A 13,510-nucleotide genomic window follows, 5' to 3' on the forward strand; every position below is an offset into this window, starting at 1 on the left:
ACAAGGAACATTTTTCCCAAGAATGGGCCTGTATAGTCGACATGGACCCTGGACCACAGATTGGAGGGCCAGGACCATAAACTTAGTGGCGCCTCCCTGGGTGCATTACTTAACGGTGAACATGTATTACATTTGTTGACGCAGGACTCTAAGTCTGCATCGATACCGGGCCACCACATGTGGGATCTGGCTATCGCTTTCATCATTACTATGCCTGGGTGGGTACTGTGGAGGTCGCTAATGAAAGTGTCCCTGCCCTTTTTTGGCACCACTACATGATTACTCCAGAGGAGGCAGTCTGCCTGTATAGACATTTCATCTCTGTGCCACTGGTACGGCTTTATTTTTTCCTGCATCTCTAACGGGACACTAGACACTGTGTGGAGCACAGTTTTTTTTACTAATGACAGTAAGGGGTCCTGGCTCGTCCAGGTTCTAATCTGTCGGACGGCAACAGGTGATTGTTCACTCTCAAATGCTCAAATGCTTCCATTACCATAACTAAATCTGCGGGCTGTGCCAGCTCCACCTCTGTGGTGGGCAATGGCAGCCTACTGAGAGCATCGGCACAGGTTCCTGTGCCTGGCCTATGGCGGATGGCGTAGTTGTATGCGGACAACATGAGCGCCCATCTCTGGATGCGGGCCGATGCATTCGTATTTATCCCCTTGCTTTCAGTAAAGAGGGATAGAAGTGGCTCATGGTCGGTTTCCAATTCAAATTTGAGCCCAAACAGATATTGATGCATTTTCTTTGCCCCATAAATACACGCTAACACTTCTTTTTCGATCATGCTGTAGGCCCTCTCAGCCTTAGACAGACTTCTGGATGCATAAGCAACCGGTTGCAATTTCCCAGATTCATTAGCTTGTTGCAATACACACCCGAAACCATATGACAACGCATCACATGCTAGTACCAAACACTTACATGGATCATACAACACAAGCAATTTGTTTGAGCATAACAGTTTTCTAGCTTTCTCAAAGGCATTTTCTTGGCTTTTACCCCATACCCGTTCATCTTCTTTATGCAGTAAAGAGTGCAGTGGTTCTAACAGTGTGCTAAGACCAGGGAAGAAGTTACCAAAGGAGTTCAGGAATCCTAGAAACGACCGCAGCTCCATCACGCTCTGCGGTCTCGGTGCATTCTTGATTGCCTCCGTCTTCGAATCGGTGGGCCTGATGCCGTCCACCGCGATTCTTCTCCCCAGGAACTCCACTTCAGGCACCAGGAAAATGCACTTCAAGCATTTTAACCTGAGCCCCACACGATTAAGCTGACTAAGAACCTCCTCCAGGTTCTGCAGGTGCTCAACGGTGTCCCGACCTGTAACCAAGTTGTCGTCCTGGAAGACCACGGTGCGCGGAACCGACTTCAGCAAGCTTTCCATGTCCCTCTGGAATATCACCGCGGCTGATCGAATCCCAAATGGGCATCTGTTATAAATGAAGAACCTTTGTGAGTGTTGATGCAGATCAGACCTTTCGATGATTCCTCCAGCTCCTGCGTCATGTAGGCAGAGGTCAAGTCCAGCTTTGTGAACGTTTTTCCTCCCGCCAGCGTCGCAAGTAAGTTGTCTGCCTTTGGTAGCGTGTATTGATCCAGGAGGGAGAAACGATTGATAGTTACTTTGTAATCACCACAGATTCTGATGGTGCCATCTTCTTTGAGCACTGGAACAATTGGACTCTTGGATTCGATTGGCAAAATTATGCCCTTTTGTTGCAGGTGGTCCAGCTCGATCTTCACCCTCGCTCTCATCATGAACGGCACCGCACTCACCTAGTGATGGATGGGTCATGCCCCCGGAATCAAGTGGATCTGCACTTTTGCTCCTTGGAACTTCCTGATGCCCGGTTCGAACAGCGAGGGGAACTTGTTTAGGACCTGGGCACATGAAGTGTCGTCGACGGACGAGAGCGTTTGGATGTCGTCTCAGTTCCAGCATATCTTTCCCAGCCAGCTCCTGCTGAACAGAATGGGGCCAGATTGGTAAATTGTGCACCGCTCCATCGTAGGAGACCTTTACGGTAGCACTGCCAATTATGGGAATCAGTTCTTTCGTGTACTTTTCTCAGTTTAGTACGAATGGAAGTCAGGACTGGCCTTGAGGCCTTGCTGCACCACAATTTATCGAAAGTCTTTTTGCTCATTATGGACTGGCTTGCACCCGTGTCCAGTTCCATTGATACCAGGAGTCCATTTAATTCAACCTTCAGCATTATTGGGGAACACTTTGTGGTAAATGTGTGCACCCCATGTACCTCTGCCTCCTCAGTCTGAGGCACTGGTTCGTCATGATCCTCCTCTGCAACATGGTGGTTTGCAGACTTAGCAGGATTTGCAGCTCGCCTGCACATACATTGGAGGTGTCCCATTTTCCACAGCCCTTGCAAAAATATCCTTTGAAGCGGCATGAATGGAAGCGATGATCACCTCCGCAGCGCCAACAAGGTGTTAATGGCCTTGCATTCACCACCCTTGATGGTGAACTCTGAGACATCTACGGACGTGCAGCTGCAGCCATGTGAGCCCTGCCCTGTACGTTATGATTCGAAAACAACATTACTTTGTTCACAGTACTTGCAGCAGCACTCGTGTGCTGAGAGGTTTGTTTTGTATTGTCACTGGTGGCGATGAACGCCTGGGCTATTGCTATGGCTTTACTCAAGGATGGGGTCTCAACAGTCAAAAGTTTGTGAAATATTACTTCATGGCCAATGCCAAGTACAAAGAAACAAAGAAGTCCCTGAGCATGTGCTCCAAGTGTCCTTCAAATTGGCAATGTCCTGCAAGGCGTCTTAGCTCGGCGACATAGCTTGCCACTTCCTGGCCTTCAGAACTCTTGTACGTAGAACCAGTACCTCATCCTCAGAACGCTTTCCTTCAGGTTTCGATGCTCCCGGACCAGTGAGCATAAATCATCGTACGACTTCTCTGTGGGTTTCGCTGGAGTGGGCAGATTTTTCATGAGGCCATACGTTAGTGCCCCGCAATCGGTGAGGAGGATCACCCTTCGTTTGGCAGCGTTCGCTTCTCCTTCCATCTCGTTGGCCACGAAGTATTGGTCGAGTCACTCCACGAAGGTTTCCCAATCATCGCCCTCTGAAAATTTCTCCAGGATGCCCACGGTTCTCTGCATTGTTGCAGTGGGGTTCGTCATCTGTATCTCGTCGCCAGTTGTTAAGTCTTGAATAACGAATCTGACCAGATACTGTAAGCTCAAAGTAATATGTGACCTTAGTCCTTTCTTGCCGGTCTCCACAGTGCCTCTCCAGCCTGTGATGCCTCCTTATGTACAGTTGCTCCCAAGGGATTGTGGGATCCCTTGGCACTCCAGGGGATGAGCCCTCTGGTGGTTAAACAAGGTATTTACAGGTTTACATATATAAAACTATCCATCCCGCCAATAAATTCTATTCAACCCGCCAATAGATTCCATCCGGCCCGCTTATAGATTCCACCGGCTTTTCTTACTCCTTTTTGGAGAGTTACTCAAAGCAGTGCTAACCATGAAACAATAGCCCAGTGAGGCTAATTCTCCGTATTATACAACCTTGTACTCACAGTCAGACCTACTTTTTCTTGCTAAGGTTAGCAAAGAAGTCAAACCATAAATCGCTCAATCTCCAATGTCTAAAGAAATCTGAGCCAGTGATTTTCTTTACCCTGGATCCAATCATTTGGAGACTGATGAAGTGTTTGACAGACTGGTAGTGCGTGACCACTTAAAGGAACTCAAAATAATCCATTCTCTGAAGAATGAGCTCTATGACAGCAAGGACATCAATTGCAGGAAAGCAGTCAGTGTTATTGACATCCTGGAAGTTCCAGAGCTGGAAAATCGTACTGTTTTGATAAGGATAATACCCAATCCCCTGTCACCACCAATCAAATTTGAAATAGGGCGCACTCATTTCTAACAAGATTGGGCCTATACCAACAATTTTGTGTCAGCCTTGGCTTAGTGGTACACTCTCACCTCTGAGTCAGTAGGTCATGGGTTCAAATCCAGAGACTCGAGCACAAAATCTCGGCTGACACTTCAGTGCAGTTCAGTGAAGGGCAGCAATGTTAGAGATGCCGTCTTTCAAATGAGATGTTAAACTGAGGATTCTTCTACCTCTCGGGTGGAAATAAAATATCCCATGGCACTATTCATAGAACAGCAGCGGAGATCTCCCTGAAGTCATGGCCAACATTTGTCCTTTAACCAACATCATTAAAGAAATAGATTATCTGGACATAATAGCATTGCTATTTGCGAGTCCTTGCTGTGTGCAAATAGCCTGCAATCTTTCCTACATTACAACACTTCAAAAGTACTTCATTGGCCATAAAGCGCTTTGGTACATCCTGAGATGATGAAAAACGCTATAGTCATTCTTTCTTTTTTATGAGTTTCTCTATTAATTAATAAGATGGTTTACATGAGGGGAACATAATTTATTCTGACTGAATTGTTTAATATTCAAAGAAAGTTTAATGACTGAAAGATCAAGAGGGGAAATTTGCTTTGCACTATCTAAGATTGTTGAAATCAACCTCAATGGACCATCCAAAGTATTAAGTAACCTCATTAAAGTAGATGTCTTCCTGTACCAGCATTGCATTAGAGGCATCCAATAAATATAAGAACATAATAGAAGCAGAAGTAGGCCATGCGGCCCCTCGAGCATGCTCCGCCATTCAATAAGATCATGGTTGATCATCGATCACAACTCCACTTTCCCGCTGATCTCTATGGGCTAGACATTCCCGAAAGGCCCTCAATGCCCGATTGCCCGCTGAGAAGTACCGCTAATGTTCGGTGAGAAAAGTTGGGGAGAATTTCCATTTTTAAGTTTAAAATATGTAAAACTAATCGCCCGGTGAGAAAATGGGTGTTGCACACTCATTGTCGGTGGTTTTCTCAGCAGGTAAGTGGAAAGTTAGCAACATGGGCGGTCGTTACCGGAATGGATGGTGAGCACTAAAATTTAGTCCGAGGCTACGGTTGGGCCTAAGTAGGGGGAAAAATGTTTTTCAAAGTTTTGATTAAAAAATATATAAAAATGTACAAAGCATTCCGAGGACAGTTTTAAATCATCGCCCTTTTAAAATTGAAAAAAATAAATAAAGAACCTTTAACTTACCTTTCTTTGCAGGGTCCCCCCTTACTGCCCTGATTAAGCAACTTTTACAGAACAGTTTTCTCGGCGATCTGGACGTTGGCGGTTGAGACCAAACTTATGCCCTGGCGGTTGTTCTCGGCGTTGCACGTGGGCGGTTTGGTCCCGTTCAGATGTGGGCGATAACGTTGAAAAACTTACGTGGAAACATTCGCCGGGTGGAAAACCAGCTGTACCACCGAGAAAATCGCCGACAATGAAGCCGAACGTCCAGTCCTATATCCTTTGATTCACCTAGAATTCAAAAATCTATCTACTTCAGCCTCGGCTATATTCAGTGACTCTGGGGCAAAGAATTCCAAAGAATCACAACCCTCTGAGTGAAGAAATTCCTCCTCATCTTGTCTTCAATGGTTTATCTCTTATCCTGAGACTATGCCCCTAGTTCTAGACACACCAGCCAGAGGAAACAATCTCTCAGCATCTACCCTATCAATCCCCTTCAGAACCTTGTACGTTTCAATGAGATCACCTCTCATTCTTCTAAATTCCAGAGAGTATAGGCTCATTCTATACAATCTTTCATCATAGGAAAGCCCTCTCATTCCAGGAATCAATCTACTCAACCTTTGTCGCACTGCCTCCAAGGCAAGTCTGTTCTTCCTTAGATAAGGAGACCAAAACTGTGCACAATATTCCAGGTGTGGTCTCACCAAAGCCCTGTAGAATTGTAGCACGACTTCCTTTCTCTTATACTCCAACCCCCTTGCAATAAAGGCCAAAAGCCTACCTTCTTGCTTGCTGTACCTGCTTGTTAGCTTTTTGTGTGTCTTGCATGAGGACTCCTAAATCTCTCTGAACATCAATATTTAAAAGTTTCTCACCATTTAAAAAAGATTCTGATTTCTATTCTTCCTACCAAAGTGAATAACCTCTCAGTTCCCGATATTATACTCCATCTGCCACCTTACTCTCCACTCACTTAGTCTATCTATATCCCTTTGCAGATTCCTTGGACTATAAATTTGTGGTAGGGTGGTAAGTATTGTGCCCTCCAAAAGTTTGCACCTCCAACCGAGAAATTTGGTTGAATCGCACTGAGGGAAAGGGGGCGCTAAATCAGGCATTCCACAACTCTCCTCGGGCACTCCAACCGAAAATCTCCACTCTAAAATGAAAGACAAAATGCCCATGCTCCGAAGGCTGCTATAGATCCCGGGCCCAGACAATTCTTAAAGCCATGGCACTATAAGTATGCGCATGCGCAGTTCCAACTTTGCACGCCGAGCAGAACGGGAAAATGGAGGAGCAGGAAGGTCGCCAACATGCACACCACTTCACAGCCATGGCGACTGACACGATAGAGGCTGTTGAAAGGATGTACAATGTGCTACAGCCTCCAAGAGGAAGGAGGCCTATTCCACGAGTTTTCCACAGGCTTTGGAGGGAGGTGGCCCAGGACAATTTCTGCAAGAGATCCGGTGTCGCAAACTGCAACACAATGTCACAAGAAGTTCAACGACCTCACTAGGGTCATCAGGATGAGTACCTCTTTTACTAATGCACCAATGTCATAACGTGAACCTCACTGTCTCACAATGTAATGTCTTTGCAGCACCCGGCCCTTCTCTATGTGTTCCAGGCTTTGGTCTTGGTTGGTGAAGCCACCTGAAAAGTTGAGGCTCAGCTCACCAGCCATGCCCTGCGCATGAAAGCGTCATGCCCCTTCTTGTTCCCAACTCAGTCTCACCCCTCCTCGCACTACCCTTTCATTCTTGATATGTGATTGCAAAACGCCAGTCTGATTCATAATCCTAGGTGGCTCTCACCTCATCCCACCATTCCCACATGCACTATGCACAGCCACACAGATTCTAATGGACATGTGCCACACAATGAGTTGCACACTCACTCACACATTCTTGTGTTTCTAGTTTGCAGGTGAAAATGGCTCACAATCGTAGAGAGCAGCAGCGCACCGGTGGTGGGAGCTTGATATACAAGACCTCACTGTGGTCATGGAGTGAGTGTCTGCCCTCATGGGCACACCAGTTGGCATGGTAACGGACAGTGAAGCAGAGCCCCCTATGGATAGTGATGGTATGTGAATGGCATTTGCGACTTATGTAAGATTCGTGACCCTTGATAGAAAATGGCCTACTCCCGTTAAATATAAATGTCCAATGCCACTTTCCTCTTATCTCCCTGCCCCCTCCCCTGCTGCTAACCACACTTCTGTTGCTTTGTGCTCACATACGATGAGCCAGATGTGCGGCAGCCTGCCTGTGATCAGTCAACATCGGCCGATGGGGGGGAGATGACGAGGGAGGGGATGACAGTTTGTTGACTGAGTGGGACACTCCATCAGTCGCACCGAGTGGGGACACCACATAGGTCGAAGATCCTGAATTCCTGGGGTCCGAAGAGTCTGAGGCTCCTGGCCCCAGTGGCCTATAGCAACGCACACCGTGAGGGGAAGCTCCGACGCCAGCTCCCCAGAGGGTGAGTCAGCCGAGGAGTCCTGCTGAGAGACAGTCAGATATGGACCTGGACTTGGAGGCTATGGCCAGGGAATCCATGCAAATGCATTGCGAGCTCATGGGTGCATTGGAGAAGTCCCCACAGAGCATGGATGCACTTGCTCTGAGGTTGGTACAGGTCACCTCATGCATTGTCTATGCCTCTTGGGCATCCACCGAGCCCATCCTTGCCCACTTACAGAGGGAGGTGAACTCAACGAGCGACAGTAGAGTACCAAAGGGTGGCACGTGCCATGGTTGATGTGGCAGCAGCTATCGCATCACAGGCCCAAGTCACACAAGGACTTTGTGATGTGATGCTATCAATGATTGCTGGCATGACCTCGCAGACTGCCACATTTCAGGCTCAAGTGTGCTGTGAGTCAGTTGCAGAGTGATTTCATGCGAATACTGACTGCTGCCATCCTCCGTGAGTTCCCCACAGTCGAACGGGTGACAGTGCCGAAGCAGGCCAGCAATGTGTGCTCACACATCGAACTCTGGATGCTGAGGCTCTGCTCTGGGTGAGTGGCAGTGTGCTGCTGGAAATAGAAGGTGCTGTCCTTGCTCAAGATGACAACATTCCGGCTCCCACTACTGCCACTCTGCCTTTACACCTGCTGCAGTCTGCACCCGAGCTATTCGAGACTGCTGCTGCCGATGCTGAGATGGTGGAGTCTGCAGCCGAGTCTTCCAGGCCCAGAGCTGGTCCTCCTGGTAGGCCATCTGTATTGTCTCCCCTACACACACAGCAATCCTCAGACAGCCTTGCTGAAGGCACTGAGGAAACATAAAGGAGGAGCACTAGGTGTGGGAGGGGGGTCAAGGTAAGGGGTGGCTAATGCCAGAGGCAGTCTGACTGAAGACTTTTCCCACCATGGACAGATGTCCTCATCGTGTAAATAATGGTTGCAAATACATCGTTGCAGTATTTGACGCATCCTATTGTTGTGAGTGTGTGTGCCTAATACGCCACGTGGATGATATTGTGGGATGACTAATGGAAGGGGCATTTGTTCAGACATTATTTAAGTTGACTGTGTATGATGGTGCTTCAACAGGACGTTGTGAATTTTCTTTTAACTTGTTGGTGAAGGTTTTTGTTGCGTTGTTTGAGGTGACTATTTTGGTGTCAATAAAATGCTCATTTGACCATTTAGCATTGGCGTCTTGTGTATGATTGTGGGCTTTCACGAAGATGTGCCATTATTGTGGCACATACCATGGTCAGTATTAGCTGCATCTCTCAGCTTCCTTCATTCAAGAGAGCCGATGCATTATGAGTCGCTAACATTTGGCTCTTGCACCGGCAGCATTGCCACACTGCCTCCACTGTTGTTGCTGCTCCTCCTGGTGTGGCTGGCCATTCAGGGTCTTGCCAGGCTCCTGTTCCTGCTCTTCCTCCTCCTGAAGTGGTCCTGCAATCCCCACTGGCAATGCCTGGCCCCTCATTATAGCAAAGTTGTGCAGGATGCAGCACACCACAATGAATACTGAGACCTGTTGAGGCTGCCTCCAGAGCGGTCCAGGCATCGGAAACGCTGCTTGAGCATCCCTATTGTCTGCTCGATGATGTTGTGGGTGGCCGCATGCTCCGCTTGTGTGGTGGGGTTGTGGAGGGGGTCATTAGCCAGGTGACGTGGCCATAATCATTTGTCGGAGAGGCCTATAAAAGGCCACGAGGTCGGGAGGTGCGTCGCTGAGTCAGGAGCAGCGTGAGTTCGTGGTCGGAGAGGCGTGCTTGTGCAGCTACAGGGAGAAGGCAAAAAAGTAGAAAGAAATAGAAAAGTGACGTCACAGTCAAGGGGGTAAGTGATTGCTGGTGATTGGTAAGTATTTTTTTCTTTTTTCTCTTCTATATCACTGTTGTTGCCAATTTAAGTTAATCTAAGGGTTAAGTCATGGCAGGAGAGCTCGAACACGTGTTATGCTCCTCCTGTACGATGTGGAAAATCAGGGACACCGGACTATGTGTGCAGGAAGTCTATCTGTCTCCAGCTCCTGACGGACCGCATTGCGGAATTGGAGCTGAAGGTGGATTCACTCTGGAGCATACACAATGCTGAGAATGACGTGAATAGCATGTTTAGTGAGTTGGTCTTACCGCAGGTAAAGGGTTCACAGCCAGAGAGGGAATGTAAGACCAACAGGAAGAGCAGTGCAAGGAAGGTAGTGCAGGAATCCCCTGCGGTCATCCCCCTGCAAAACAGATACACCGCTTTGCGTACTGTTGAGGGGGGTGACTCATCAGGTGGGAGCAGCAGCAGCCAAGTTCATGGCACTGTGGCTGGCTCTGCTGCACAGGAGGGCAGGAAAAAGAGTGGGAGAGCGATAGTGATAGGGGATTCTATTGTAAGGGGAATAGATAAGCGATTCTGCGGCTGCAACCAAAACTCCAGGATGGTATGTTGCCTCCCTGGTGCAAGGGTCATGGATGTCTTGGAGCGGGTACAGGACATTCTGAAAAGGGAGGGTGAACAGCTAGTTGTCGTGGTGCACAGTGGTATCAACGATATAGGTAAAAAACGGGATGAGGTCTTACGAGACGCATTTAAGGAGCGACGAGCTAAATTAAAAAGTAATACCTCAAAAGTAGTAATCTCGGGATTGCTACCAGTGCCACGTGCTAGTCAGAGTAGGAATCGCAGGATAACTCAGATGAATACGTGGCTTGAGCAATGGTGCAGCAGGGAGGAATTAAAATTCCTGGGGCATTGGAACTGGTTCTGGGGGAGGTGGGACCACTACAAACAGACGGTCTGCACCGAGGCAGGACCAGAAACAATGTCCTAGGAGGAGTGTTTGCTAGTGCTGTTGGGGAGGAGTTAAACTAATATGGCAGGGAGATGGGAACCAATGCAGGGAGACAGAGGGAAACAAATTGGAGACAGAAGCAAAAGACAGAAAGGAGATGAGTAAAAGTGGAGGGCAGAGAAACCCAAGGCAAAAAACAAAAAGGGCCACTTTGCAGCAAAATTCTAAAGGGTTGAAGTGTGTTAAAAAGGCAAGCCTGAAGGCTCTGTGCCTCAATGCGAGGAGTATTCGGAATAAGGTGGATGAATTAACTGTGTAGATAGCAGTTAACAGATACGATGTGGTTGGCATCACAGAGACATGGCTCCAGGGTGACCAAGGCTGAGAACTCAACATCCAACAGCATTCAACATTTAGGAAGGATAGACAGAAAGGAAAAGGAGGCGGGGTGGCGTTGCTGGTTAAAGAGGAAATTAATGCAATGGTAAGGAAAGACATTAACTTGGATGATGTAGAATTGATATGGGTGGAGCTACGGAATATCAAGTGACAGAAAAAGCTAGGGGTGCATGCAATAAAGATGCAGCAGTTATCATGGGTGACTTTAATATGCATATAGATTGGGCTAACCAAACTGGAAACAATACGGTGGAGGAGGATTTCCTAGAATGCATAAGGGATGGTTTTCCAGACCAATATGTCGAGGAACCAACTAGGCGGGAGGCCATCTTAGACTGGGTGTTGTGTAATGAGAGAGGATTAATTAGCAATCTTGTTGCGTGAAGCCCCTTGGGGAAGAGTGACCATAATATGGTGGAATTCTACATTAGGATGGAGAATGAAACAGTTAATTCAGAGACCATGGTCCAGAACTTAAAGAAGGGTAACTTTGAAGGTATGAGGCATGAATTGGCTAGGATAGATTGGCGAATGATGTTTAAGGGGTTGACAGTGGATGGGCAATGGCAGACATTTAGAGACCGCATGGATGAACTACAACAATTGTATATCCCTGTCTGGCGCAAAAATAAAAAAGGGAAGGTCGCTCAACCGTGGCTATCAGGGAAAATCAGGGATAGTATTAAAGCCAAGGAAGTGGCATACAAATTGGCCACAAATAACAGCGAACCTGGGGACTGGGAGAAATTTAGAACTCAGCAGAGGAGGAAGCTTGCAGGCAACATTAAAATGAACTGCAATGGCTTCTATTGATATGTAAAGAGAAAAAGGTTAGTAAAGACAAACATAGGTCCCCTGCGGTCAGAATCAGGGGAAGTCATAACTGGGAACAAAGAAATGGCAGACCAATTGAACAAGTGCTTTGATTTGGTATTCACTAAGGACACAAACGACCTTCCGGATAAAAAAAGGGGTCAGAGGGTCTAGTAAGAAGGAGGAACTGAGGGAAATCCTTATTAGTCGGGAAATTGTGTTGGGGAAATTGATGGGATTGAAGGCCGATAAATCCCCAGGGCCTGATGGTCTGCATCCCAGAGTACTTAAGGAGGTGGCCTAGAAAATAGCGGATGGATCGACAGTCATTTTCCAACATTCCATAGACTTTGGATCAGTTCCTATGGAGTGGAGTGCAGCCAATATAACCCCACTTTTTAAAAAAAGGAGGGAGCGAGAAAACAGGGAATTATAGACCGGTCAGCCTGACATCGGTAGTGGGTAAAATGATGGAATCAATTATTAAGGATGTCATAGCAGCGCATTTGGAAAGAGGTGATATGATGAGTCCAAGTCAGCATGGATTTGTGAAAGGGAAATCATGCTTGACAAATTTTCTGGAATTTTTTGAGGATGTTTCCAGTAGAGTGGACAAGGGAGAAGCAATTGATGTGGTGTATTTGGACTGTCAGAAGGCTTTCGACAAGGTCCCACACAAGAGATTAATGTACAAAGTTAAAGCACATGGGATTGGGGGTAGTTTGCTGACATGGATTGAGAACTGGTTGTCAGACAGGAAGCAAAGAGTAGGAGTAAATGGGGACTTTTCAGAATGGCAGGCAGTGACTGTTGGGGTACCGCAAGGTTCGATGCTGGGGCCCCAGCTATTTACTTTGTACATTAATGATTTAGACGAGGGGATTAAATGTAGTATCTCCAAATTTGCAGATGACACGAAGTTGGGTGGCAGTGTGAGCTGCGAAGAGGATGCTATGAGGCTGCAGAGTGACTAGGATAGGTTAGGTGAGTGGGCAAATGCATGGCAGATGAAGTATAATGTGGATAAATGTGAGGTTATCCACTTTGGTGGTAAAAACAGAGAGACAGACTGTAAAGTCCTGTCCCCTCAGTACAGATTCACATGAGGCATGTAGTGAAGTCAAGGTCACTCTGGACCTGCACCTTTATTTCACAGCTCTGGAATGCTGCACTTGCCTGAGACCTGTTCTTATATACCTGTCTCTTGCAAGTGCAGCCCTGGTGGTAAGGTATGCTGGTGGTTACAGGTCCTAATTTATTACAGTCATGTATAGCATGTTAGGATACAGTTATATATAATAATGTAAGATACATGACATTACCCTCCCCCAAGGTCTTATTGTCTTTCTAGGTTCAGTCTCAGGTGGTCTACGCTCTCGCGTGGAGCGTCTGAGTTGTGGTACAGTTGTTTGCCTTGGTGTCTCTTTTTCTTTGGGTGTGGTTGCTGGTATCTCGCCTGGGCTGTCTGTTTTGATTGGTGTGATTGTTGTTGACTCGCCTGGGCTGTCTGTTGGGATTGCCCTTTCCTCAGGTTGTTCCCTCTGTCTGTCCACCAGGTGTGGTACGAGTTCCAAATTGTAGTCTGCCTCTGGTTCCACAGTGTTGTTGGTAAATCTGCTTTTGACTTGGTCTACATGCCTCTGGCAGGTTTTGCCATTGTCCATTTGAACTACCAGTATCCTGATTCCTTTCTTGCCCGTTACTGTCCTTGCAAGCCATTTGGGACCCCTGCCATAGTTTAGATCAAACACTTTGTCCTCTATCTCATTCCATCTCCTCCTCGAATTTCTGTCATGGTACTCAGTCAGCTTATGACACTTTGCCTCAACGATTTCGTGCATGTCTGGGAGGATTAATGAGAGCCTTGTTTAAAAGTCCTTTTCATCAACAGTTGCATGGGGGGGATCCCAG

This window comes from Pristiophorus japonicus, chromosome 10, assembly GCF_044704955.1.
Source record: "Pristiophorus japonicus isolate sPriJap1 chromosome 10, sPriJap1.hap1, whole genome shotgun sequence".
NCBI classification, from domain to species: domain Eukaryota; kingdom Metazoa; phylum Chordata; class Chondrichthyes; family Pristiophoridae; genus Pristiophorus; species Pristiophorus japonicus.